The sequence below is a fragment of the Musca autumnalis genome, unplaced genomic scaffold, assembly GCF_047663935.1.
Source record: "Musca autumnalis isolate F117 unplaced genomic scaffold, ASM4766393v1 scaffold_2, whole genome shotgun sequence".
Classification (NCBI taxonomy): Eukaryota; Metazoa; Arthropoda; class Insecta; order Diptera; family Muscidae; genus Musca; species Musca autumnalis.
In genome coordinates, this window is record NW_027411755.1 from 263,322,905 (window position 1) to 263,348,268 (window position 25,364).

Genomic DNA, 25,364 nt, shown 5'->3' on the forward strand with positions numbered 1-25,364 from the left:
ACTTCCGATAATTTGACATCTTTTCCAAATGCCCATCCCTGCAACCTTCTGAGATATATCGGTTCAGATTTGGATATAGCCCCCGTATATATCTTTCTGAAATCGACGAGTTATTTTCAAATCCGGTCTCAGTTTTTCTCCATCAGCTCTTGTTCTTAAGATATAGCTCAAAATCGTTTTTTATCCAGAATTTCGTTATTCTCGGATACTAAGAAATATTTTTGTGGGTTTTTCTACACTAACAGCTTGGAACAAAGTTCTGTTTTCACAGAATGACGCCAGATTGTGTGTTCATTCAACCAACAAATATTGTGCAAAAATTTGTATTAGTGTCTTGAAATTTGATGAAAATCGATGCTTAGAGCTCCAAGAAATATTTTTATGAAGAAATCGGTAGAAACAATTTATAAAGACAAAATTTTATACTGAATTATGTTCAATTCCTCTCCTTTCGTCAGATGAACCGGAGTGTAAATTATACCTTTTTTACAAATGGACATATGTATATGAGTTATTCTAAGATTTATATGCATTTTATGAAAACTTAAAGAACACTTTTTTTTAATTTCGGAAAAAAATTAAATTAAATTTTTTGAAAAAAGAAAAAAAAAATAAAAACATTCGTCCATTTTCTTACTTTGACCTTGACCTCTGAAGATATCTCTGTCCGTTCAAAAGATACCGAATTTGAACAAGAAAAAAACGATTCTGAACCGCTGTGCGCACGATAACTCTTGAATGGAATACCAGACTTTTTCCAAAATTTACATACATATGTTACCAAAAACATCCCCGTAGGAACAAGGAAGACTTCTCCCATATCTTCTCTTTCATGAACAACGAAAATGATATTAATTTCCAAAATTAGGGATAAGTCCATATTACATATAGGTCCATCAGTGCTGCTACTGTTTTTACAGGTTGGTCTGCGAAACTGACACATTTTTATTTGTTTTATTTCATTTATATTAGACATCCTTCAACATGCAGTATTTACATGGCAAAGTTTATCTTCAGTAGGTCCTTAAATGACTCTTGGCTTCGTCAAAATTGTGTTCACTGAAGTCTGATAGTTTCGGATCCATCTCACAAGCCTCTACTTCTCCCCAAAGTGATCAAGAACCAAGACCAAATAAAATCCTGCATCTGAGTTTTAGCAGCTATCCTAGCATACCTACCACACAATACTTTGCGTACTTTTTCGAACTTTCTCGTCTAAAAATTTCTATATTCCCAAATCCTCCCGCTACATTTCACAACCGCTTCAATATACATCGAACATTTTTATTTTCGAACCCTGCGGAAATATTCATAAATTTAAAAGAAACATTTGTAGCGCGTTTTTAGAGGGAAGTGTAATAAAAGCCTCTTCCGCTCATATAATCTGAGAATATTTCCCAACATTTCTCTTTTATCGAATATTGGCTGCCAATTGATTTTCATTTGATTTGGTGATTGGCATTTTCATTTATGGATTCAATTTCATTCGATTTCTGGGGAGCAACATCTTAGTACGTATGTTAGAATGACCGGCATGTTGCACATATTCTATGATCATCCGCACCACTGCGAAGACGATGACGATGATGGCTTAAATGTTGGAATCTTTATGATTTGTTTATTTATTTCGCGCTATTGAAGATTACTACTGCTCTGGCATTGGTGGCGGTAGGTGGGGGTCATTGTTAAAAAATTCCCATTGAAGTTGGCTTGCATTGCGGTGCCTAGAACCGAATCTAAACAAAAGAAGAAACGTTTAAAAACAGGAATATGGAAACGACAATGGTGGCAAAAGGCATTATTGCATGCTACCGCCTGGTGGAAAATGCGATTTTACGAGAGCAATGAGTGAAATGTTCCATCGCGTCCATTGATTTTAGCCGGTGCATTTGTTGCTGCACATGTTGTTGTTATTGTTTTTTATTTATTCATTTCAATGAAAATGCCATGAAAAACTCATGGGGAGAGAGAAGGGAGGAAGTTATGACCATAATACTTCATCATCGTCGATGCCTTGTAGTTGTTTATTCAGTTGTAGTTCTTTTTTCATTTTTGATTTGGTTTGGTTGGTTGCAACATTGAAAATGAAGCCTATAAAAGGTCTATTGTTTTCCGAAATCATCTCTCCCTGTTTCCTCTTTCGTCAAAATTTAAATGTTTCAGTTGCATTTGTTGTGAAGGAAGAAATTTTTGCAATTATCGCCACAAGAACCACCACCTAGGAACCAAACCATCAAAGGAGGGGATTTATTTTTGATTTTGGGAACCAAATGGCAGAGAGAAATGTTGTTTTGTTTCAGTCTGGAAATGTTACGATTTTTGTTGTGTTATTTTGTTGCACTTTTACGTTTGTTTAACGACCGAGGCTATTGGAAAAGTTTTCATGTTTTGTTGTTGTTTTTCAATGGAAGTTATAAAACAAAGCATACGAAAACACCAAAAACTATTTTTTTTCATTTGTATTGTATTTTTTTGTTATTGTTAAATTTCGGAAACTGCATACCCAGTCCGGTCAAATAATTGCTACGAAAGGAAGACCAGTAGCAGTGATATCCTCACCCATTCCCCTTGGAGGCTATAAAAATAAATCAAACTTCAAATACATTACATTAAAACACAAAAACATATTTACATTTTTTATATGAGGGAGGAACGATACAAAGTAGTGCAGTGGGTCAACGCCTTGTGTCATCGTCTCCAGGTGAAATGTTAATGTGTTGGATAAACAATGTTTTAGATAAACGATGAAATGATTATTATATTCTGAGAACTAGGTGTTTTCTGTAGATAAACTGCATCAACCGTTTTTGATTATAAATCTAATTGTTTTTTCTACATTCTAGTGATGACAACATAGTCTCCATTTTAAATAAAAGTGTGAATGTGAAATATGAGATAGTCGAGATTTATGGTTGCATGTTGCTTTTAATAAATATCAGAATTTTTAGTTGTTTTTCACAGCTATGAATAACAGCTTTCTCATCGAGCAATTGGTTTGAAATCGGATGGAAATCAAACCATGGCAAGTTATACTCTGAAGCGACAAATTTTTTGTGTATATTTTAGAAACAGTAGTGGAATTCTGTAACTCTTTTTTTGTTACCGACAAAAATCGTTCAATTTAAGACACAAATTTGCTTGAATTTGGTTTCTAAATTACCGAAATTGTAAGAAAATAAAATGTTCTATTTATCGATAATTGTCGGTAATTCTGTCTTTAACTACTTACAAAATCGCACTACAGGTGGAAGATAAATGAAACTTATATAAAAACATTTCGAAAGCGGTTCTCTAGAATATTGGTATTTTAAGTTCTGAAAAAAATATAAAAAATGTAAAAATAAATTATTTACGAAATGTATACGATATTATATTGGTGAATTTATCAGCCGTGGAAAATTTTTTGAGTCCACAAGAATCTATTCACCACGCGGGTCTGTTAACCAATACAAGTTGAGAGTACTTAGCGGACATGGTTGACCATGTCGAAGACCTTCGTGTAAAGGGTAGGACAGGTAGCACGGGTTTTGTGTTCGAGATCCGTGATAATGGAAAGAGTATTACCGTGAAAACTAGAGAAACTTAAAATCGATTTCGGTTAATCTATCAATCTGTTATTAGCCGTAAAATTTCTAAAAGTCGCAGTCGACTATTGACTGTGCATAAACCGGATAATCGATTATTCTTAATCGACTTTCGAAAGGAGTAGTCTATTATTATTCGTTGTCGACTATTAGTCTTTAGTTGACTGTTGGGTGTGCTAAACCCGCGTAATCGACGGTACTTTTTATACAGATATACAACACCGATCGCATCAAAGAAAATGATTCGATTATAATCGGTTTTCGGCGGTTAACGAATAATCGAAAGTCGACTTTTTGAATACTCTCAAATAAACGACTAACCGAAAACCGAGTATTGCATTTCACTGCGTATCCCTAGTTGAAACTAAAGTTTGAGCCTCCGATAGGCTTTATATCTTAAAGGGGGTATATAAAAAAGTTTACATGAAAATAATGGCATATGACATTGTCTATCAGGACTAAATCGTTTTCAACCAACCTTTTCAGCCAACCTCTGTTAATAGAATTAGGGAGGAAGTACTAGACATAATGATATGATCAGAAATTTAATAAACGAGGTACACGAGTGGAGGGTCCTGGAGGAACACTCCTTCTCAGACCATAAGTATATTAGATTTAAAATAGCTAGGTCATCGCCTAACCCGATAACCTTCCGAAATAAAATGCAAAACAAATTGGACTAAGTTCGGAAAACGAGTAAAAGAAAGACTTGGGCAACCAGATGAGGAATGCCTAAGTAAGGAGGACATAGAGAGAGATATCCATAAGCTAACCGAGGCACTAGTAAGGACATTCGAAGAAAGTTGTCCACTTCGAGAAAGGAAATCTGCCTACGAAAAACCCTGAATGACAGGGGAAATTCGTAACATGGGCAAGGAGGTCCGCAGACTTTATAATAGGGCCAAACGTAAACAAGCAGCTGTATTCTGGGACAACTATCAGGCAAAATTAAAGGAATACAACAAAATAACAAGAAACGCCGTTTCAAAGATTAAAAATTTTCTATCTAAAACCCACACACAGACCGAGCAATTGGTCGATGGAAATGGAAAAAGGATTGAAACAACAGAAGAAACTCTAGGCCTTCTGATGAAAACGCACTTCCCGCAGAATACCATGGTTAACACTGAGGCATCGACGGAATGTATTAACTCATCGGTAGAGGCACCAAAGATCGACAGCTTAATGGTCCAACAAGCCATCTTACGCTTTTCAAGGCAAGGGTAGTCTTTATACCCAAACCTGGCAAGGCAAGTTATGCAACACCAAAATCTTATCGATCGATATGTTTAACTTCATTCTTACTTAAAACAATTGAACGGACAGTGGACACCATGATAAAGTGTAAGATCCCCAACAATATGCTTAAATTCGAACAACATGCATACGTTAAAGGCGGATCAGTGGAAATCGCATTGCATGAGGTAGTACACCACATAGAAAGAACCTTCGAAATGAAAATGTACACTTGCTGTATGCATCGACATCGAAGGCGTTTTCAATAACGTAAGCACCGAGACAGTTATCCACTCCGTAGACGAGTTTCAGGTAGACAGGGCCTTAAGGAACTGGATAAACCACAGATGGATAAGCTGCGGGCTATACGACGTTAAAATAAGAGAAAAAGTTGGACAAGGAACGCCACAGGGAGGAATACTTTCACCTCTGTTGTGGGTTACCCCATAAATAGTCTCCCAGCAAAATGTTCGATGCCAAAGATGACATTCAATCATGGGTGCAAGTGATCTAGCATGTCATCTTTTTAGCATCTTCATCGATGAATTTTATATGAGCGTGGACCCCAAAAGATGACGTTCTTTTCTGGATCCTAAGCATGTCATTTTAACCAATGCGTTGACATGTCATTTCCACCAATGCTTTGGCATGTCATTTCTACCAATGATTTGACATGTCATTTTCACCAATGCTTTGACACGTCATTTTCACCCATGCTTTGACATGTCATTTTAACCAATGCTTTGGCATGTCATTTTCACCAACCCCTTGGCATGAAATTTTCATGTCTTGTTTGGAAAATGGAAATGCTGTATTGAAATATGGTTTTCATGAAAAACAAAACTCTTTATTAATTCAAACGAATTCATGAAATAACTACAATTAATTTATCAGTTTAGTTTTTCAAAAGTTTACATCCAAAATTGCAATGTAATCACCACCGCTGCAACGCAAAAGATTACTTCCTCCGTTCTCCGCAACTGATATTCTTTCATCTTACAAAAGGTTTTTTCAATTATCTTCCCATCACCAGTTCAGATTTCAACATGGACTCCAAATGCACTCCTTTAAGTATTTTTATTTCGTAAATTACTTTTATTTTATAATTTTGTTATTTTATAACAACATTTTGGTAATTTATACTCTTTTGTTTAGTGACGGTGTACGTAAAGTTTCGAAAAGGTTTTCAAAAAAAATATTAAAAAAAATTGTTAAATTTCTTTTCTATCGAAAAGTAAAAAAAACTATTTTATTAAAGCACAGAATATTACACAACGATTTGTATTAACATGTGCTGTATATAAATCAGCATGCAAAGAAAAAAATCAATGTTAGTTTATGATACTTATCGCCAAGTGTTTATGTTGAAGGTTCAAAACGAATAGAAAGAGTAATGAGATTTAAAAAATCATAAACCTCTTTTTACTACAAACATTTAAAACATCTCATTCCAGACTTCCCAATAATAACCATCTCCACCAAGTTACACTTAGGACTACATGTCCAACAAACTAAAATATAAACCAAATTGTTTACATATTTAATGTTTGACTACAAACATTGTTGTGGACATGCAGACATCAGTGTAACTGGTTAAGCGCACTTGCAGTTGAGCCAGACAATTGGCAACAACAAACAACTTAACAGAGAGTATTAAGCTGTAGTTATTTATGTGCTCCACTCATATAACAAATTGCTGGAATATGTCTGGAGTATGTTAATTGTTGTTGATTTTCTTTCTCTTACATTTTGCCTTCTGTAAATATGATATTAATAACATGCAAATTTTGTATCTTATGTTACGAAAGTAATAACAGAAAGATGTAATAAAAGAAATAATGTAAAATTACGCTTAATAAACATTGGCTCAAAGAACATTTGATATAGAAAATTAATAAATCATATTTATGAGAAATAAAATTATAAATTATTGTTGGTAAATGAATAATTCCGCCAACATTCTCCCCCTCCAAAGAACGAATGTTTTTTAGTATGATTAAGGACGGCCTATCGTTGGGAGTGTTTTATTTGAGTTTAATACTCTGCTATGCTCCGACTCACAGCACTGGTATGAAGTAAGGCCCCATCCTCTTTTTACGTATTGAATACCAAGTACAGCATTGATGATGATGATGTTATGATGAAGGATTTATAAAGATGATTATATCGATAAACACTTTTTAGTGATGGTGTAGAGTGTTGATAATGTAGTTTAGATTATGTCTTTCTGGTGACACTGTGATGTTTCTGTAACCTCGTGACTTTCATTTCCTGGAAGTAAACAAATTTTGGTTATTGGACGTTTGATTATTTTGTTTTTTGTTAGAACTGATACAACCCGTACGAAGCCATCTGTTCCTGGATGTGTTTGTTGTATCCTACCAAGTAGCCATTGGCCTGGACCACATCTTTCATCCGCTATTAAGACCAAGTCTCCGACTTTAGGCATTGTAGTTGGATTTAACCATTTTGGCCGCGATTGAAGACGATTTAAGTACTCACTGCGCCACCTCTTCCAAAAGTGTTGTTTAATTTTTTCCACACATTTCCAACGAGTAAGATGGTTTATATTTGTATCGATTAAAGATGCTTCTTGAATACAATTCGTCGGTTCCCCAATAAGGAAATGCGCTGGGGTCAAAGCGTCACAATTGGTTGGATCGATGGACAATGGAGCCAACGGCCTTGAATTTAAACAGCTTTCTATTTGGCATAAGAGAGTCGATAGTTCCTCATAGGTTAAGACTCGGTCATTTACTATCCGTTTAAGGTGGTATTTTGTGGACTTAACGCCTGCCTCCCAGAGGCCACCAAAATTGGGAGAGGCTGGTGGAATGAAGTGCCAATCTGTTCCATTAATACTAAGTGCTTGGAGTAGCTCGTCTGGCAAAGACTTTTTTGCTCTGTTATAAAGAACTTGTAACTCCTTCGATGCTCCAACAAAATTTGTTCCGCAATCTGAGTACAAGTCTGTGCAAGCGCCTCTTCTGGATATGAATCGACGAAATGCGGCGAGGAAGGCATTGGTTGTAAGATCAGTGACGGCCTCCAAGTGTATGGCCTTGGTTACCATACACACAAATAAACATATGTATCCCTTAGATGTTGATGCCGACCTTAAAGTTGACGCTTTTATTGTAATTGGACCAGCGTAATCAACTCCACTATGTTTAAATGGCCTTGTTATATTCAAGCGTACTTTTGGCAAATTCCCCATTACTTGCTGTGATGTCCTGGCAGCGTATTTAAAACATGTTAGGCACTTCTGGATCAACGATTTCGCTAATTGATTTCCTGCAATGATCCAAAATTTTCTATTAACGTAGGACATAGTTAATGTTATACCACCGTGAAGTGTTTTTTCATGGGCATCTAGAACGATCAGCTTTGCTAAAGGATTAGATTTTGTTAATAGAATAGGGTGTTTAAATTCGTACGGAAATTCAGAGTTGCCAAGTCGGCCACCTACCCTAATAATACCATCTCTATCTAAAATTGGCATTAATTTCAATATGTGACGATTTTTTAAACTTCCATTCTTGGATAAGATTTTTATTTCTTCAGAAAAATCGATGGCTTGTACCAATTTGACAAAATTCATTAACGAGTGGGATATTTCTACATAGCTTAGAGGTCCAGTACATTTTTTATCTGGATTCTTGCATACTTCAATATATCTTATAAGATATGCTGAAAATCTAAGTAAAACTTGCAGTTTAGAAAATTTAGTCAGAATCGAAGTGTATTCTTTTAATGCAGATACATTGGAAGATACTTTAATTTTCTTTTGCTCTTCAGTTGTTGATAAGTTATCTAGATTGTTTGGCCATTTCTCAGGCGATTGATAGAGAAATTGAGGTCCTCGCCACCACGTATCATTTTCAACTAAATCTTGTGGAAATATTCCTCTCGAAGCGCAATCTGCGGGGTTTAAACCTGATGGAACATACCTCCAATCAATAGGATTACTACAACGTTGTATTTCAGCAACCCTGTTACCTACGTATACGTTCCAATTGGTAGGAGATTTTCTTATCCAACTTAAGACAGTGGAACTGTCACTCCAATAACAAATGCTTTCAATTTCAATTGAATCTAGCGATTTCTTCACCTTTTCTGTTAACCGGACTAAAAGTGCAGCAGCACATAACTCTAACCTCGGAATTGTTACCGTTTTTATGGGTGACACTTTTGATTTAGCTTGTAGTAAATTTATGAAAACATCGGAACATTCAATTCTTGAATATACAACTGCCGCATATGCTGATGTTGATGCATCACAAAAACAATGCAATTGCAGTTTTGAATTGGCTGAGCTATGTATCCATCTAGGGATTTTTACTGAGGAAAGAATAGGTAATGATTGACGATATTTCAACCACTTTGATTTGATAAAGTTTGGAACAGGAGTATCCCAATCAAGTCCATTTTCCCACAAGCTTTTAAATAATGATTTTGCCAGTACAGTGGATGGTGTTAGCCAACCCAACGGATCATATAGACTTGCCGATTCAGACAGAATGGACCGTTTGGTTACAGATATGCTATCCGCTAAGTTTATTTTAAATGAAAAACAGTCGTCAATTGTATTCCACTGTATACCTAGCGTTTTTACAGTATTTCCACTATTAAAATCCAAAGTTAATGACGGATCACGATATTCTGTAGGAATTACGTTCAAAATTTGTTTAGAATTGGCTATCCACTTACGAAGATTACATCCACCTTTCTTTAACAGAGAAGTTAAACTTTGGTATAATGAAATGCATTGTTCTAATGAATCTGATCCCGATAAAACGTCATCGACGTAAGAATCAGTCAATAAAATTTTAGAAGCCTCAGGAAATTCATCTTTATAATCTTGAGCTAATTGGTGTAATACACGTATGGCTAGGTACGGAGCTGAGGTGGTACCGTATGTCACTGTGTTTAATTCAAATATTGAGATTTCATCTAATGGATCATGTCTCCAAAGAATTTGTTGGTATCTTCGATGTTCCGGACAAACGTCAATCTGACGAAACATTTTTTCTATGTCTGCGCTAAATGCGAATTTATGTCTTCTCCATCGAGACATTACGGTTGGAAGTTCATTTTGGAGAGCAGGGCCAGAACATAGAGTTTCGTTTAACGCGGGGCTACCTTTAACATGACTACTACCGTCGAAAACTACTCTCAGTTTTGTAGTGGTGCTGTCGTTTTTAAGCACACCATGGTGTGGTAGGAAGTACGAATCAGTGCGGATATCTTTCGGATATGTACCAATTTTTGACATATGTCCTAAGTTTTCATACTCATTCATAAATGATTTATAATTTTGGGCAAAATCAGATCTTTTGGAAAACGAAATCTCAAGTTGTCTGAGTCGCTTGACAGAATTAATTACATTATTATCGATTTTTGGAAGAGCCTGATTTTCTACCAAAGATTTAAATGGTAGATGCACAATGTATCTACCGGATTCAGAATGGGTTGTAGTGGATTTAAAAAATGCGTCACATTTTGACTCTTCATTAGTAAATTCCCTTTCAAGAAACATCTCTTCTTGCTCCCAAAATGAACGAAGAATAATTTCTAAGTTTGAGGTATGGACATGAATTCTATTAGATATGTTTGGGGTTGTGGAACCGGAAAATACCCAACCAAAGTACGTGTTTTGGAAAAAAAAATTGTTAAAAACAAACGATTCACTTGGAATTTTTATACTCGAGCAAACATCAGATCCCAGTATCAAGTCAATTTTGTCTGACTTGTAGAAAAGTGGGTCAGCTAAACTATGGGATGATAAGTCGGGCATGGATATATGTTTAGAAGAAAGTTGTGGTGTGTAGGCTGACAAATTTGATAAGACTAAAGCGCTACAAGAAAGAACTGGTTGTTTTGATCGAGAAAAAAGTTCAATGTTCACAGCATATTTTGATAAATTAGTATTATCACCCCCTATGCCTATGACATTACAGTGGGATCTTTGTTTTTGAGACCAAGAAGCTGTACAGCAGATTCGGAAATAAGGGTTCCTTGGGAACCAGGATCCAATAGGGCTCTCAAAGAATAAAACCCAGAATGTGTACGAATAAACAAACGAATGGTATATAATAGTACAGAAGAAAATGTATTAGCATTGTGAGTTGTGACTCGATTTGAATCTGCAGATAATGTAAAGTTTTTGTTCGTGCTTGCTTCTTCTGGACGTCCGTCCGTATGAAGAACAGTGTGATGTAATTGCTTGCATATAATGCATCGAAAAGGCGACGAACAATGATCTGAACTGTGGCCAATTGCTAGGCAATTTATACAAGCTCTCTTAGTCTGCACAAACTTATTTTTCTCCGATGAGGATAAGGCTAAGAATTTGAAACACTTGGAAAGTGAATGGGGTTTATCACAATAAGCACATTTCGGATTTTGTTTAGAAAATTTAACAGTGTGAACAGTAGTTTTTTTGAATTTGGAACTAAATTTATTATCTTTATTTGAATTCAGTTTACTACCAGAAGGAAAATCATCATGTATTGATTCTAATGTTCTGAATGTTCGCTCGAGAAATTCGAACATTTCAGAACAGGTTGGAATTTCAGTAGAAGATTTCAATGAATGCTCCCAATCTTTCCTTGTTTGGATGTCTAACTTATGGGCAATTAAGTGAATTAATACGGGGTCCCAACTCTTTGTATCTATTCCCAGATTTTGAAGAGATGCCAAACATTCCTTTGTAGAATCAAGCAACGTCTTAATTGACTGAAATTCGCCATTTGACTTTTCGATATTAAATAGTTTACTAACTAAGTGGCCTACGATCATCCGTTTGTTGTGGTACCTGCATTCTAATGTATTCCAGGCGGAATCGTAATTAGCCTCGGTGGCTGAAATAGTTTTAATCAAATTCGCAGCTTCACCTGCGAGAGTACCCTTTAAGTAATAAAATTTCTGAACTTTATTCAATGATTCGTTGCTGTGGACAAGTGATACATAAATGTCACGAAAAGGTATCCACTCCATGTAATCACCTGTAAACGTTGGAAGAGACATTTTAGGAAGTTTGGCATCGACTCCGATTGTGGCATCAGCACGAGCATTGGATGCAACAAATGTGCTTGATAGTGGAGAATATGCCACGGAATGTTGAGAAAGCGCGTCCATAATTTTTCCTTTAAAAGTAAAATAGACTTCTGAAAATTCGAAGTAACACTCATCAGTTAGGTATGGAACATCACTAGGATTTATATCTTCATCGTGGACTTTTTGCAAAATTTCATTATGTTGCCCTTCGAAGTTGTTAAATATATCATCAACACGCTGTCCAATTGTGTGTAAATAACCTGGGGTTATTTCCGAATTATTTTTGGAACAAAAACGATCTTGATATTTTAACAAAATTGACAACGAATCTCGTTGCAATTGAATTAATTGGTCAATTGAGCTCATATTTCACTGGCTTTGTAAAAAAACTGATACCACAATTTCACTTGGTTATGCAAAAATCACTATATAATACCACAAATAGTTTTGTAATTTAAAGTTTCACAAGAAAATCCCGGGTTTCGGCACCAACTAATGTACGTAAAGTTTCGAAAAGGTTTTCAAAAAAAATATTAAAAAAAATTGTTAAATTTCTTTTCTATCGAAAAGTAAAAAAAACTATTTTATTAAAGCACAGAATATTACACAACGATTTGTATTAACATGTGCTGTATATAAATCAGCATGCAAAGAAAAAAATCAATGTTAGTTTATGATACTTATCGCCAAGTGTTTATGTTGAAGGTTCAAAACGAATAGAAAGAGTAATGAGATTTAAAAAATCATAAACCTCTTTTTACTACAAACATTTAAAACATCTCATTCCAGACTTCCCAATAATAACCATCTCCACCAAGTTACACTTAGGACTACATGTCCAACAAACTAAAATATAAACCAAATTGTTTACATATTTAATGTTTGACTACAAACATTGTTGTGGACATGCAGACATCAGTGTAACTGGTTAAGCGCACTTGCAGTTGAGCCAGACAATTGGCAACAACAAACAACTTAACAGAGAGTATTAAGCTGTAGTTATTTATGTGCTCCACTCATATAACAAATTGCTGGAATATGTCTGGAGTATGTTAATTGTTGTTGATTTTCTTTCTCTTACATTTTGCCTTCTGTAAATATGATATTAATAACATGCAAATTTTGTATCTTATGTTACGAAAGTAATAACAGAAAGATGTAATAAAAGAAATAATGTAAAATTACGCTTAATAAACATTGGCTCAAAGAACATTTGATATAGAAAATTAATAAATCATATTTATGAGAAATAAAATTATAAATTATTGTTGGTGAATGAATAATTCCGCCAACAGACGGAAATATGTAGGGATCTACAACCCGGCTTGCTTTAGGGATCTCTAAGAACAAAATGTAACGAACGGGGAGGAGAGACTTTTTATGGAAAATACCATTTATGCTTAATTAATTTATTTTTAATTGTTTCTTTCCAAAAGTAGTTTCTTCTTTATTTTCAGATTCTTGTTCCTTTTCGTTTCGGACTTTTTTTTCAAATTCCAAGAAGCGAGATTTGATTGATTTCATTCTATGTCAGATTTAGAACAGACAAGGGAACTTTTAAAATAGCAATGTGTGCAGTCCGATTCTATTTTTAGCTCGATGGTTGGGACTTCATATAATACCAATTGTTTAGAAGTTGTAGTTGTTTGATATGCAGGAAATGTAAGACAACATCACGACGACAGTTTTAACAACTTTGGTCTGTTCCAGAAACTGCAAGAATCTACTTATTTTTACTACGATAACAATTTTTCCTTTATGTTATCGGAAAAAATAGTAAAAATTAGTAGATTTTTGCAGTACTGGAACATACCAAAATGAAAATAAACAGGTGTGTAAATAAAAACACAAACATCATCTCTATTGGATCGATGGAATGGGTACAAATGCTGATGAAAAGATCGGATCTTTCACGACTTCCTTTGCAGTGGTTCAAATCCTAATGAAAAGATCGGATCTTTCACGACTTCCTTTGAACCAATGCAAAAGATGACATGAAATCACGTCATCGCAAAGAACCCCTTCCATCAAATTTTGCTGGGCTCTTGAGGACCCTAACGGAAGAAGGAATTGACGCAGTCTGCTACGCAGACGACGTTATAATACTTCTGAGGGGAAAGAATCCGAATCAACTTTTACGAAGAGCAGAAACGGCTCTAAAAATTGCTTTTAACTGGTCCGGGCCGAGAGGTCTGAATGTCAACCCGAAAAAAACAGAATTATGTCTATTCACTAGGAAAACGAAAATGGGACACTACGAGAAACCAGTTTTTCTAAATAAGACAATAAATATCTCTTGCACAGTTAAATATCTAGGAGTAATTCTGGATAGGAAACTTAAATGGAAAGACCATATACAAGAAAGGGCCAACAAGGCCCAAATATGTTGGTCAACTTGCAAAAGGGCGATAGGCGCAAAATGGCGGTTCAATCCTAGGATGATACACTGGCTATACCGAAGCGTAATTAGACAAATTCTAACGTACGCGTCTGTGGTATGGTGGACAGCCATGGACAAAAATGCAATGTGGAAATATTGCAAAAGGTCCAAAGAACATGCTGCCTAAGCATTAGCGGAGCAATGAGGACCACATCGACTAGGGCTTTAGAAACAATTTTGTTTGTACACGCAATAGATATTCAGGTAAGGTATGAGGCAGCCATCGCAGCTGCAAGGCTAAAGACGGTGAGCGAGTGGATCGAAAAGAACCACCAAACATACCACAAAAAAAATTAAAGGTCACAACGGGTGAATCTATAAATCAGGTATTATCGGACCGTATACCTGGAACTAGTGAAGTAGCCTTGTGTGAAGTGTCAATACCTGACAGAGACATGTGGATCGGGGGAACTCTAGCACAGATTCCCGCTGGAAGCTTACGGATGGGGCTGTGCTAGGGGGGAGAACCGGACTGGGTCTTTATATAATGGAACCGGAAATCTGCCTCCGTCTGCCGGATCATAACACGATCCTGCAGGCGGAACTCCGGGCGATAACAGAGTGTCTGCTTTGGTTTGATACTCACACAAGGCCTACCACTGTAAATATCCTTACGGACAGCAAAGCAGCCATTAAAGCTATATCAACCAAGACAGTAAAATCTAGAACTGTCTTGGAATGTTTTAAATATATAAATAATTACTCTCAACACGGTAAGGTAAACATTATATGGGTAACAGGGCATACCGAGATTAGGGGTAATGAAATAGCAAACTCCTTGGCAAAACAAGCCAAGGAGCAACTCACGGTAAGTCTAGAAAACGCTAAGCCGTTTAAAGATACGTGGTTAGAACTAAAGACATGGGCAAAAAATGCACATATATCCCTCTAGAGTAGTGAAGACAAGGGAAAAACACAAAAATCCTATGGGGAAACCCAGACGAGGACAAAACAAAAGAATTACTTTTACTAAGTAAAAGGGATATTAGTAGACTGACAGGAATCCTTACAGGTCACCTAGGTCTAAAAGCACAAAATAGGTTGTGCAGAAAACAGTTAATGCAGAGCATGCGGAGAGGACGACGAAACGTTGGAACATTACCTCTGTCATTGTCAAGCCTTCACAAATCTGAGAACCCAGTTACTAGGGAATGGCATTACACCAGGACTCGACCAAATTAGGACAATCGAGTTCATAGAGATCAGAGACTATGGAAATAGGTCAGAGATCCTAGACTAAGTCAACAAAAAAATAAAGGAACTTAACGAATAATTCCAAAAATATAAAGATAACCTTCCATAACCCAAAATTAGAGCGCACAACTGCCCTACTTATGGCTTAAGTGTATGCCCACATGGGCATGTGGTGATCCAGTATCACCCCTCTTTTCAACCTAACCTAACCTAAATCTTTTTCAAAAAATTTGAATTCTATTTAGTCATATCTTTCTGGGCAGAACTTACATAACTGTCCAAGGGAGTTGCCGTGTTACCTCATAATAAGTTAATAAGTGTAATTTAAAGGAGGTCAAAAACTCTGAAAACCATACGATGGCCAACTAGAATGGGTCGAATAAGGACGACATCGGTGCACCCTTCTGGTTCTTATCCATAAAAGTAAAAACCATAGTTTAAATTCAGTTTATGGAGTTTTGAAATGTTAACGTGTGACCCTCAGTCTGTGTGAATTGAAACTTTCATCTATGGGTCGAATATCTGGTTGGGGAGGAGGTACCTGAAAGAATGGACCGACATTTACAAATGTCCAAAGGATAAACAGACCTTAAACTGTACTTAAAAAATTTTTGAACTTTTGTGAGAAAGGTACCCTAAGTAGTGGGCCAATATTGCCCATTTTCGAACATAAACCAAGTTTGGACAAAATATGAATAAATCCGAAGCTTGACTAAATCCGAAGCTTGACCTAATCGATTGCTCCGTTCAAGAGAAGTCGCGCGTAGAGGGAACATTTTGGAAGTTGAGGTACCAGAAGGAGTGGACCGATAAGCACATCGGATTTGTTCGATTTTTAATTAGAAAGCGTTTTCTGATTATTTCCGCTAAGTAAAACATTTCTGGTCAGAATTGTGTAAGGGATAGAGATATTTTCATAATTTGTTTTTATTCGACATATAACAGAATCAGCTTTCCGGTGAATCAAAAACCATCATATTTGGTATAGATGATGCCGAGGAATTTAAGGTCAAAGTTAAAAACAAAACCAAAAAATAAAATATAAATAAAATTCAGGACGGACACTCTCAGTCATCTTTTTACCAATACGACACATTGTTCTATGCTATTCCCTAACAGTTTTAGTCCACTAAAGTTGGAATTTCACTAAAATTTAGTACATGTGTAAACGCTATTGCAATTTATTAAAACGAACACAATATCCGTTATAGTTTCCGAGAAATAGCTATTTCTTTCTCTAACAATTTGCAAAAATTGCGTATTTTCCAATAGTTTTAAGAATCATTGACGACAAAAAATAGTCTGACAGGGAAAGTTCTTTGAAAATGTACGTTTGTATGTTGTCGTAGTTCCAATACAACCATATATTTTTTCTTAGGAGAGGCTATACTTCCTTGAGTACCAAATTAACCAACCCAACCCAGCGACGGGTATAAATGTATAGCACTTTTTGATAGCTGTAACTACACACTTACAAATCCATATACTAACGCCGTATTTCAATAAGGGCATGTCGCACCAAATAAGCGGTTGAAGTGAATTTATGTTTAATTTAATTGCACACCACATTTTTATTTTGGGCTCTGCAGGGATTAGACATAAGAAGTTCTGATCTGTAGCTAAACATGCTACACATTGTGCCACGCATTAACCTAACACGCATGCATGTACATAAAAAATTCGCATTTTTTATCAAAAAAACAACATGCTCTGCGCAACCATACTCATTATTTTCTAATGAGTAAAATACGTAGTATTCCCTTCTAAAACTTTTAATGCAGAAGGAAGCTTGTTTGCATTACTTTTTAATGGGTTATTCGGCTCATACTTTTGGTGGCTTCTAATTTTAGCAGGAAATGAGTAATTTTTTTCCTAAATTTATAAAAAGTATGGAGATTTTTTACATTACTTTCTAATTGAAAGTAGCGAAAACCCCTTACACCCACTCATTCGACTAAGTGATGATTTCATCGATGCTGGGCTATGAAGGAGTCGAAATTTTTATTTATCCAAAATGCTCCCTACGAAGAACTAACTTGTACCCAATTTAGTATCATTATCACACTCAAATTTAATATTTCTCTATATCGAATTTTCTATACAAATAACACGACAATGTTTATTTAATTAAACCTCTTTTTGTCAGCTTTCATGAAATTCTAGACAAGATAAATTAACGAAGAAATGTTTTATTATTTTCCAAAAAATATAAACAATTCTCGGTGTTTACAACATTTTATTCATATCTCTTTTCTTCCCTTTGTTATTAAAATTCATGTTAACAACAATGCTAATAGATTCAATGCTGCTGCCAGTGTTGTTGTTATTATTTGGTTAAAAATACTTTGGCAGAAGCTGGATGCTGCTGCTACTACCACTGCCACACATTTACAAATTGGGGGGCCATGTGTCGGCAACAATTGAATTCCTCATGTTGGGTTAAATTGATTTTTTTGTGTGGTTCGTTGTTCTCTTCCTCTACTTCGACATTTTGACACCACTTAACACCAAATGGTTTGACACCTTCTTGTTGCACATTGGGGAAATTACCTTTCAGTTGGTTGGTGTAACCAAATGGCCTATTCACCTGCTTCTTGCATTTTGTAAACAAAGTTTTTTTCAATAAACAATTTAACAAATATGGGTTACATCTTTGGTTGTTGCATTCAATAGGTCAAAAGTTTATAAACAGATTTGTTTTTGAAAAATTATATTGAAAGAATAATGAGTTTTTTAGAGGGATGCTTGAAAGTGAGAATAATAATGAAAATAGCTAGTCCCACTCTCCCCTTTCCATGTTTGCATAAATTCCATTTATTAATTTAAAGATGATGTCATTCAAGCAAATGAAACGGATTATCTCTTCATTAATTTTTAATCTCCTTCCGGTTGCTTCTTTGTTCAAATTTTCCTTAGCTAAATAATGACGGTTTTGCTCGTATTTCTCAACCTCTCTGTCTGTGTTCAATTTGTATAGGAAAATAATGTGTAATGTGTGTGCAAATGACATCCCTGAGTGAGAGTGGGGAGTCTTTATTACGCAAATTAATTGTTCGCAATTTAACGCAACATCACGACAAAGCAATAAATCTCCATATTCACAAATGGAATATAATGTCTATTTGTTTATGAGCTATTTATGTATACAGTGGCTCTCATAAATGTCTCAATTATGTTTTTATTATCCACAATTTAAAGTAAATTCATTTCATTTGTGAAAAATGTATATATTTTTGGTATCGCTTAAATGTTTCATTATTCAATTTTTTCTTATAACTCTTTTTCTTTGAGCCACTGTCATCACATATGTATATACAAAAATAAATCTTTTACAACAAAAGTGGTGAGTGCTGAAAGTGCATGGATTTCAGTTTTTTTTTATTTGTTGGCGTTTTAATGCAATTGTATCTATATTTATAATCGTGAAATAAAACAGGTGTTTCGGGAGGGGAATGTGGGGGAATTGGCATCTGGTCAGGATAATAAACAAATGCCATGGCAAAGCAAACCCCATACCACCCCAAAACGAGGAGCGTAGCGTATTGCCTGTCGAGTGTGTGATGCTAAATAAATAAATCATTGAGGCGGAAATATTTTAAGAAATTTATGTAAGAGTTGTCGAGTTGTCATGTGGGTGATATGGGGAAAATTATTCATGTGTTTTTCAGTTTTACTTGACACATTGTGATTTCGATTTCATCATCTTATGAAAATGAAATCAAACAAAAATCATTAAATCGGAAACTGACATCCTTTGTTAGTCTTTTCATCGATCTTTTGTGTTTCATTGTTCTGTCATAATACATAGAATAGATAGATGTAGATTTATGAATATTTGCGTTTTATTTAATAATAATTTATTTATTTTTAATATTACTTTGACTTTATTTTTAAATTCCACAATATTAATGAAATTTTACCTCCATGTGTGCGGGATGTGTATGTGCTTGTGTCATTTATTATTTATATATATTTTTTCGTAATACTAAAGTAAATTCCATACAGGATATTTGGAAAAATAATAAATGATTCAAATCTTTGCAACAATTTTCCGGAAAGTGGTAAAATTTTAATATAATGAAATTGACACCAACAGCTGTTGCTGATGTTTTGTTATTTTTAATTAAATTATATTTTTCCAACAATGCAAACACAGCTAGAACACGAGGGATGCTGATTAGTGCAAATTGGAGAATTAAATAAAATTGAAAATGTTGACAATTATTTAAATAAAATTATAAAGTTGGGACTATAAGACGTAGAGAGAAAATAATAATTCTTTCGAGCTTATGAATTTTTTTAACGGAACTGAATGATATACATACATATATCGATGTTGTAAGCCTAATTTTATCCTCAGTCTTTAGACAAACGAGGGTATACACTAGCGTTATGACTTGTTTGCAACCTCATAATCCTGTATCATACCGTGATGAGTTTCAAATTTGAATTTTTCGCATTTATGGACAATTTTGTGAAGTCACTGTAAGCAGATATATAATTGAAAATCAACTTTAGAGCCACGCGAGATAACCAAACTGACATAACATTTGTTTCTTCTCTTTAATTCTGCGAATCATAAAAATGTCGTAAACTTTTCTTAAAGATAAAATTAAAAAAAAAAATCAAAATTTGTACAAAGTTGTTGGTGCATGATCTTTTTTCAATATTTGAATGGAATAAACGATATATAAGTCATTAGTATGCTTAAGTTTTTTTTTTTTCATTCGTGCAACATGAAATAATTTTTGAGATTTTTTTTTGCGTGAAATTTTTTATATTTCAATGGAATGTTTACTAATAATTTAAACAGTTTCCAGAATTCCAGAGGTCGCATATGTCATTTAAGATTTCTTAAGATTTCTGAAAAAATATTCTTCAAAATTCAAGTTTATTGGTCAGAAGGCTTACCAAAAAATATTTTTAATCTTATTTTGGATAAAATATTGCAAAACGCAATGTTTGGATAACAACTAAACAATCACTAAACGTTCATTCATCCGTGCTACAGGAAATCATTTTTGAGAAAAAAAGTTGGAAAAGCCATAGCCCTAGTATACACACTTGATATGATCAGAAATGTGCCTCGAGGAAAGAAAGATCTTAGATCCCAAGTGTGTTTGGATAAAATCATTTCAGACAATTTACAATATATTAAGCCCTGCACGATAACTTTTGAACGGATCGTTCGATGTGATCCAAACATTGTGCTTTTTAATATATCCAAAATATGATTAAGAATATTTTTTCGTAGGCCTTCTGACCAATAAACTTCAATTTTAATGAATATATTTAAGAAATTTTCCAACCAAAAAATTGGATTGTTTTGAATGAAATATGCAACCTCTGGAATTCTGGAACCTTTTTAAACGACATTGAGGGGTCTTAATAGACGACCTCATGAAGTCATCATTGAAACTTGTTTAGATGACACCTTAAAGCCTGAAACTCTTAAGTCGAGAACGCATCCAAGGTTTTATTAAAGATGGGCGTCATTTCTCCGAAAAGTATAAAGAAAAATTGGATCTATGTTGCCCTTGTTCCTTTTTTCTTTTATCCGAAATAATGCCCAACTTTTCTGAAACTTTAGATGTATTTTCGGGTTTAAAAGACGACTTCTGGATATGTTTATGAAGGTTTTTAAACGGTACCAAGGAGTCGAATAGAAGATATTTGAGATTTTTTTTTTTAACAGGAGTTTCCGTTATAGAATATTTCTAGAATTATTACGACGACTGTAAGCATTAATTGAGAACTGATTGATGTTTTATAGGCGACAATAATGCGTCTTTCTCAAGATGTGGTCATTTCTTTCTTAAGATGTGTTTTTTACCCATTTAATTTCAAAAAAGTGTTAAACGGACGCAACGGGAATGGTACAAAAGTACATATGGGCTAAAAGAGGACACTCTTGGGCATCATTCTGTTAGAACGGAACGTTGTTCCAAGCTGTTCTCTAAAAGTTCTAATCCACTAAACATGGAATTTCACTAAAATTTAGTACCTGAGGAAAAATAAAGTAGTAAAGTAGTTTACACTTTGTGTAAACGCTACGGTAATTTATTAAAACGACTCTTAAAGGCAACAATCCTACCTAACAAAAAACAACGAACACAAAATCTGTTACAGTTTCTGAGAAATAGCTGTTTGTATCTCCAGAAATTTTAAAATTACAAATTGGCAAAATGCCCCAACAGGATGCCTTCTCATGGCACGTCAGGAGAGATCTCTGTGATATTGAAAGAGAGGCGGGCTCGAACAGATTTCATACACACATTAACCCATTGTAGCAGAAGAACGTCAGCTGCCGAAGCAAAAAACAAGTGGTTTTAGCTCAATTAAGTTCCGAATGGTGGAGCCGCCTCGATTCGTTTTGGCTCGAAATGAAAATGACAGCACGATACTCAACTTGAAGATTTGCCCTACATGTACTGTAGATTCGCCTCGAGCACCCCCGCCAGAATCTTGTGGAAAAGCTTCCCCCAATCAAGCACGTCAAGAACGATTTTCGTGACATAGAGAGATTCAAAGATACAAACGAGAACGTCTGTCTCTGATGCTGCTGCTCAGGCAGCACAGTGCTTACTTGGATACCACCTCTTGCATCAGCAGAATCAGAAGGACTTTTAGCCAAATTAAGATGCGGCCGCATCAATTCTTATTGGGCCCTAATTGGTAGCACGATACCAACGCACGCCTTGTTTGTGGATTAGGAGCGCGCGACATTCTGCTTTTGTGTAACTAGATAAACCCACTCACATGTCTCCTGATTCTCCAGCCTACAGAATCTGACACAGAGGCCTTAACTTTGCCACATCTTAAAATGTCTTCCCTCGCAAAAGCTCAAAATGTTCGATTTAGTACAGTTTATGGGTTATTGGAGGATAGTTTTGAAATTTTTACAGAAAGTACTCCTTATGGTATTTTACAGTAATCAAATGTTTTTCATGGGCAAGTCCATCTTCTTTATTTGCATATCCGTTATCCGGATGTTAAGCGATCATACCGCATTACATGTTGTAACATTTTTTTGGCAATTTCTTTTTTATGTGGAAAGCGATATTGTCTGTTTTTTGCCTCTGTTAGAAGACTGAGTTCGTCACGGTGGACTTGTGCTACTTGATAAAATAGGCCAAAGCCATAAAAATCTTACAGTGACAAACTAAAACGGCTGGTGGATGCAATAAGTGGTGACTAAACCGAGGTCGAAGATAGACTCACAAAAGTTCAAAATTTTCTCTTATGTGCAGATAAAGAGCTTTTTGAGCATTGTTTTAAAATTTTCACTTAAGGTAGTCCTTGCGATTAATAATACAACTATATTATTTAGTTCGTGGACAAGTCTATGCTTCCCGACATAATGACCATAACGCTTTAAAGAATCCTAAGGTGGCCAACTAAAATATCTGATTGACACAATAACTATCGAAAGGAATGACTCCCAAAAAAGCTCCAGTTCCTAGATAGACTCAGTTACCTCTTCTGCAAATGCTTAACACTTTTGTGCTTTAATCCTAATAAAATCGGACTGGGGGTATATCTCTGTCGGTAATGTCGACTGATATTTTGTTATTTGTATTCCCACGCTAGAACTGGTCAAAATTATTTCTCAAATACGTACATAAACCGGTCTTGGTCCTAATCTCCATTTCTAATAACATTCAATCAAAAATTAAGACTTCCATATAACGTTCTAATTAGTGATTATGGCTAACTAAACACACACTTTCCAACGAAAATTGTTACACCGCTACCTAGAATTTAGTACTAAAACTCCCTCATCACTTAAATTTTCTCCCACAATCAAAATATGTGTGTGCTTTTGAGCTGCTATGACTCAGGTGTTGTTTTTCCTCTAAAATTGCAACATCATTTACCAATTTGTGTCACACGTCAAACAAACATCCATCTGTCTGTGTGTGTGTCTGTATGTTTGTCTATTTGGTTAATTATTTTTTCACTTGAATAGCGAAACCAATACCACAATGTAATGCAAGGTGTCTTATAAATGAATTGCAATACTAATAAATTGTTTTATTGTTGTTTGTTTTGCTTTTCTATGTGGTTTTCACAAAACATTTTACTATTGTTGTTGCTTGCTTGAGATGCACAACAATGTTTTCGAAAACGCTTAAAATGTAATAAAAACCACATTAAACAATTGCAAGTGCCGCCTGCTGTTGTTATTTGTGGCAACACCACCGTTGGTGAAGAACACCTTCTCTCCGAGCAACTAAAAGCGAATACCTGGCTCCCTGGCTTTCATCATATGAAAGGGGTGACACAAGTATAACTGCCACTTCACAACAAAAGCAACAAAAGCATCGTTTGGTTGTGCTTGCTTGTTAGTCATTGTGAGACTCCGAATGCTAGTTGAAGTTGGATGACAAGAAAATTGTATGGGAAAATTACCAAAAGGTGTGGTTAATGTGAATATGTCATGGAACTATGGTAATTTGCAGTTGCTATGTCAGAGACGTGAACTTGAACTAATTAAAGTTGGATACAGGTGAAAATTTAAATTTAATTTATAATTTGTTAAAAATAAATTCCTCAGAGAAAACCCATAGTTTTCTGGAAATTTAATTCGATATATTTTATAGAATTTCCCCTAAAATGTGAGAGATAATATATTGGTAATTTAGTTTTGTTTATATTATAGCCTTTTGCAGGGATAACCTTCTTAATTAGGATTTACTTGACGTATACGTAAAGGAATTGGCATTTGAAACCCAGTGGGTTTGTTAAATCCGCTTATATATAAACGAACTATAAAATAAATTCTAGAAAATAAATTATTCTCCTACCATATTACCCAATCCAAGAACATCATCATGAGACCCCTGTAAAAAATATTAATTAAAAATAAATAATAACCACTCTGGTGTTATTCGTCTTCCTTCCTTTTTTGCTAGACGTTGTGGATATGTAATAACAGCCATAAATAAATTAAAGAGTAACAGCTTCAATTTTCAAAGAAATTCTTTAGCAGCAGGATAAGTATAATAAACGCCAACAGCATTGAAATCATTCCATGTTCATGGCCAGCCAGAAGATTGAAAATGTAAAAAATAGCAGACACACACACATAGAAAAAGAATGTTGCACAGGTTGAAGATGATGAAGTTATTCTTTGGTATCTGTAAAGAACCGGCAGGAATAACAAATAAATGCAGGGGGTAAAGAGAAAAAAAAAACGGATAAAGCTTCCACAATGGGAATTAAATTACAATTTCAAATTTAGATGAAGCATAACTAAGATAAGGAGACTTGGAGAAAAATTATAAGAAGCGAAAAATGCTTAGAATTCGTTAAAGGGGATTAGAATTCGAATTCTTAATTTTAAATTAAGCTGAAAATACAATTTAGTTAAATTTAAAAATGATTGTACTTTGAAAATGATTGTCTTTCAAGTACTTCTTTAGTTTTCTTCACCCTTCATAGAGAAGAAGAAAAACAAACCAACATTTATAAATGGAAATAAAGTTTTCAAACACAGTCCATTTCTAGCGCTTACCAAAAAAGGCGTTCAAACATCCACACTGACTTTAGACATAACTGTTCCTTCAATTCCACAAATAATAATAAAGTGGCATCCTGATATATTTTTACGCTCTTACATTGTTCGTCTTTTTTTCTAAGCAACGTAATATCAGGGAATTCTTGGATTGTTATTACCTTCCTCGCAAAAAAAAACTATGCGGAATAGTCAACAGCGAAATTGCTAGTCGTAGGAAGTTGTAAAAATATTAAAGCTAGTAAAAATAAATTTTCGTCTTACACTGGGTTACAAAACAATTAGTGCATCCTAGGAGCATTTCTTGTTTTTATATCTTACCACGCTCTTCGAC

General features: G+C 34.9%; 1 protein-coding gene and 1 long non-coding RNA gene across 5 annotated transcripts in view; one reads left to right on the forward strand and one right to left on the reverse strand.

Annotated features, from left to right (window-relative positions):
* The window catches only part of LOC141391988 (uncharacterized), a 281,949-nt gene that overhangs the window by 34,222 nt on the left and 222,363 nt on the right, over positions 1-25,364 (forward strand). The window lies entirely within an intron of this gene.
* The window catches only part of LOC141391989 (uncharacterized), a 265,489-nt gene continuing 246,156 nt past the window's right edge, over positions 6,032-25,364 (reverse strand). Inside the window, exon 3 of the long non-coding RNA XR_012409755.1 lies at positions 6,032-8,114. This is a non-coding gene — a long non-coding RNA (uncharacterized lncRNA). The remainder of the gene's footprint in view (positions 8,115-25,364) is intronic.